We start from the raw sequence: 5,341 nt of genomic DNA on the forward strand, positions 1-5,341 counted from the left end.
GCATGAGGTGGCCTAAGTACTGGAGTTTCAGCTTTAGCATCATTCCTTCCAAAGAAGTCCCAGGGTTGATCTCCATCAGAATGGACTGGCTGGATCTCCTTGCAGTCCAGGGGACTCTCAAGAGTCTTCTCCAATACCACAGTTCAAAAGCATCAATTCTTTGGCTTCCTTCACAGTCCAACTCTCACGTCCATACAGGACTACTGGAAAAACCATAGCCTTGACTAGGCGGACCTTAGTAGGCAAAGTAATGTCTCTGCTTTCGAATATGTTATCTAGGTTGATCATGCTTTTCTTCAAAGGAGTAAGCGTCTTTTCATTTCATGGCTGCAGTCACCATCTGCAGTGATTTTGGAGCCTCAAAAAATAAAGTCTGACACTGTTTCCACTGTTTTTCCATCTATTTCCCATGAAGTGATGGGACCAGATGCCATGATCTTCGTTTTCTGAATGTTGAGCTTTAAGCCAACTTTTTCACTCTCCTCTTTCACTTTCATCAAGAGGCTTTTTAGCTCCTCTTCACTTTCTGCCATAAAGGTGGTGTCATCTTCATATCTGAGGTTATTGATATTTCTCCCAGCAATCTTGATTCCAGCTTGTGTTTTTTCCATTCCAGCGTTTCTCATGATGTACTCTGCATAGAAGTTAAATAAGTAGGGTGACAATATACAGCCTTGACATACTCCTTTTCCTATTTGGAACCAGTCTATTGTTCCATGTCCAGTTCTAAATATTGCTTCCTGACCTGCATACAGATTTCTCAAGAGGCAGGTTAGGTGGTCTGGTATTCTTATCTCTCTCAGAATTTTCCACAGTTTATTGTGATCCACACAGTCAAAGGCTTTGGCATAGTCAATAAAGCAGAAATAGATGTTTTTCTGGAACTCTCTTGCTTTTTCCATGAACCAGCGGATGTTGGCAATTTGATCTCTGGTTCCTCTGCCTTTTCTAAAACCAGCTTGAACATCAGAGAGTTCACGGTTCACGTATTGCTGAAGTCTGGCTTGGGGAATTTTGAGCATTACTTCAGACTTAAATTGAAGAATGTAGGGAAAACCACTAGACTATTCACGTATAACCTGAATCAAATCCCTTATGATTGTACGGTGGAAGTGAGAAATAGATTTATGGGTCTAGATCTGATAGAGTGCCCGAAGAACTATGGAATGAGGTTCATGACATTGTACAGGAGACAGGGATCAAGACCATCCCCATGGAAAAGAAATGCAAAAAAGCAAAGTGGCTGTGTGCAGAGGCCTTACAAATAGCTGTGAAAAGGAGAGAGGCAAAAAGCAAAGGAGAAAAGGAAAGATATAAGCATCTGAATGCAGAGTTCCAAAGAATAGCAAGAAGAGATAGGAAAGACTTCTTCAGTGATCAATGCAAAGAAATCGAGGAAAACAACAGAATGGGAAAAACTAGAGATCTCTTCAAGAAAATTAGAGATACCAAGGGAATATTTCATGCAAAGATGAGCTCAATAAAGTTCAGAGATGGTCTGGACCTAAAAGAAGCAGAAGATATTAAGAAAAGGTGGCAAAAATACACGGAAAAATTGTACAAAAAATATCTTCATGACCCATATAATCATGATGTGATCACTCATCTAGAGCCAGACATCTTGGAATGTGAAGTCAAGTGGGCTTTAGGAAGCATCACTACAAACAAGCTAGTGGAAGTGATGGAATTCCAGTTGATCTGTTTCAAATCCTGAAAGATGATGCTGTGAAAGTGCTGCACTCAATATGCCAGCAAATTTGGAAAACTCAGCAGTGGCCACAGGACTGGAAAAATTCTGTCTTCATTCCAGTCCCCTATAATGAAAAAGACATCTTTTTTGGGTGTTAGTTCTAAAAGGTCTTATAGGTCTTCATATACCATTCAACTTCAGCTTCTTCAATGCTACTGGTTGGGGCATAGACTTGGATAACCGTGATATTGAACGGTTTGCCTTGGAGACAAACAGAGATTATTCTGTTGCTTTTGAGATTGCATCCAAGTACTGCATTTCAGACTCTTTTGTTGACCATGATGGTACTCCATTTCTTCTGAGGCATTCCTGCCTACAGTAGTAGATATAATGGTCATCTGAGTTAAATTCACCCATTCCAGTCCATTTTAGTTCGCTGATTCCTAGAATGTCGATGTTCACCCTTGCCATCTCTTGTTTGACCACTTCCAATTTGCCTTGATTCATGGACCTGGCATTCCAGGTTCCTATGCAATATTACTCTTTACAGCATCGGACCTTGCTTCTATCACCAGTCACATCCACAGCTGGGTGTTGTTTTTTCTTTGGCTCCATCCCTTCATTCTTTCTAGAATTATTTCTCCACTGATCTCTAGTAGCAGTTTGGGCACCTACTGACCTGGGGAGTTCCTCTTTCAGTATCCTATCATTTTGCCTTTTCATACTGTTAATGGGGTTCTCAAGGCAAGTATACTGATGTGGTTTGCCATTCCTTTCTCCAGTGGATCACATAAATACTAGAATTGTTAATTTTTGATAAGTACTACACTGATTTTGAAACATGCAAGATTTTTAATATCTAATAATTGCATGACAGTTAAATTTATTATTTCCTTTTTGGTGATTATATTTCAATATTGAGAAGTTGCTATACATTATTTTCTAGATGTGTCTTATAAAGCTTCTTGCATGATTGGATTGAGGAACTTTAAATGGCTAACCTAGAGGAGCCAAGACATGTAGGCATACCAGTAGCCCACATGGGTATGAGAAAAAGTGAATATTTTTATGAACCATTACTCTACAAGTGTGTTTCCCAGCTAATCAGTTCATTATTCTTTGTCTGATGAGCAATGAATTATGCATTCAGTTGAACTATCATCCCAGCTGTGCACTTCTTAAATGACTGGACAGATTGAAGAACATGATAAATACTTGTAGTATAATGGTGTAAATGATACTGCTGTACTGCATTCTAGATAATGCTGTTGCATTTTACCATCTACTTTCACATTTATCTCTTTAAGGTCATGATTTGTTCCTCTGATTAAGATCACTTTTCTCCTCATCATTTGGCATGTTCACATTGGTCTGTGTGCACTTTAATATTTTATAAAGTCATTGAAAATGTAATGTTACTTTTGAAATCTTAACTGCATGTTTTGTTAAACCTTTATTTCTATTTTTTATTCACTATGTATACTGGATTCATAGTCTGTCTTGCTGGTGTCCTAACATCCCCCTCAAAACAAGACACTGAAACCGAATGTATTCACTGCCAAGGCCGAGCACAAGGATTTCTGCTCAGTACTAACTCTGCATGAATGTAGAGCTGGCTTTCAAGTTTACATGTAATTAACTCTATGTCTGTTTTGCCTTTTAGATTCTCCTGAGAAATATCCTAATGTGAAGGTAAAATTGTTTATGTTTTTATCTTGAATTATGAACTGTGGATTGTATCAAAGGTACATTATTTATTAACCATCTTTTTTCCAAACCCATTCAGCTTGCAGTCTTAGTGAAAGATTCTGTTCCTAGTAAAACAGTCAAAATGAAGGATTTACAAACATCTGCTTCAGGTAAATTTTGCAATACACACGTAACTCTGAAAAGAGGGACACTGAAGTATTTGAAATGCTCAGTCTTCATACTGCTAACTTTTTTTTTGCAAACTTAATTGAAGCATTTGACATACATAAGGCAAACGTTATTGTTGGTATCCATGTTTTGAAAAAAGATAAGTACAAGCATAAGAACAAGAAATTTTAAAAATGTAAACTTGAACTCAATATGTTTCTGTATATGTTTCGATACCCTGAAGTTCTCAGTTTGCAATCTGTATACTTCTTAGGGAATTCTCAGAAATTAATTAGTAGATCCTAAGATTTTTCCAGTGTCCAAAAATGCTTATTTGAACTCTGACCTCTACCTAGAGTAAAGCTTCTCTTGCTAATATATCAGTTGTATTTCAGCTTATAATTATTTCATTTTAGTGTTGTTATACAGATTAATGTAGGCCAACCAAATGTTTTGTTTTGCAGACTTTGTGTGTGTGTTGTGTTTGTAGTGTCTTTGATTATTAGAAGTAGGGGAAGTACTCATAGTTTAATGACTTTTTGGTAGACATAATCTTTTAAAACAGTGATTCCGAAAGTTTTGGCTTTAGGATCCTTTAGTACTTCTAAAAATTATTAGAATGCCATGGAACTTTTGTTTAAGTCAGTTGTATTTATTGATGTTCACCGTATTGGAAAACAAAGCTGAAAAACTTAAAATGCAAGAACACAGAACCATAATGGCTAATTCCATTTGTCATTAGAGTTATAATATCACATATCTTGTCTCTGAAGAACTCCACTGTGCACTCAGAAGAGAATGAGAATGGAAGTAACATTCAGTGTTGTTATGAAAATAGTTCTGACCTCATGGACCCCCTAACCTGACGGTTTCTGAACTTCAGGGATTCTCAGGGCACACTTGAGAACCACAGTTTTAGACTGTTGAAGTGGTTAGATGTGAAATGATAAAGGGGGCCCTGAGTTGAAACGGGGTATAAAGTTTCACTTATAAATTTCTTGCTTGTTTCTTTGACTTCTCTTAAGAAATTTAGACCTGACAGGTTTTTTTTTTTTTTTAGCAAACTTTTTTGTGTTGTATTCATTCTTGTCTCATAGTGCTCTGTGCTCTTTGGATCCAGTGTTGTCCTCGACTTATCCTATTTTCACATGGAAACAATTAGTCACACACAAGCTTATCATTTGTTTTATGTTTGTGTTGTTTATCCAAGGCTTAAAAAATGGGTTCTGAAGATACTGATAGGTTGAAAAAAGGCTGTCTATTTGTAATTAAAGTAGTTGTTGTTGGTGATGTTCAGTCGCTAAATCGTGTCCAACTCTTTGTGACCCTATGGACTTTAGCATGCCAGGCCTCCCTCTCCGTCACCATCTCCCTGACTTTGCCTAGTCATGTCCACTGAATCAGTGATGCTATCCAACCTTCTCATCCTCTGCTGTCCCCCTCTCCTCCCCTCAGTCTTTTCCATCATCAGGGTCTTTTCCAGTGAGTTGGCTCTTCACATCAAGTGTCCAAAGTATTAGAGCTTCAGTTTCAGCATCAGTCCTTCCAGTGTGTATTCAGGGTTCATTCCCCTTAGAATTGACTGGTTTGATCTCTTTGCTCTCCAGGGACTCTCAAGAGTCTTCTCTAGCATCAGTTCTTTGGCACTCAGCCTTCTTTATGGTCCAACTCTCACATCCTTTTGTGACTACTGCAAAATCCGTAGCTTTGACTGTATAGACCTTTGTTGGCAAAGTGACGTCTTTGCTTTTTAATATGTTGTCTTGGTTTGTACCATTAATTAAGGTAGTACCT

This window comes from Capra hircus, chromosome 4 (genome assembly GCF_001704415.2).
Source record: "Capra hircus breed San Clemente chromosome 4, ASM170441v1, whole genome shotgun sequence".
NCBI classification, from domain to species: domain Eukaryota; kingdom Metazoa; phylum Chordata; class Mammalia; order Artiodactyla; family Bovidae; genus Capra; species Capra hircus.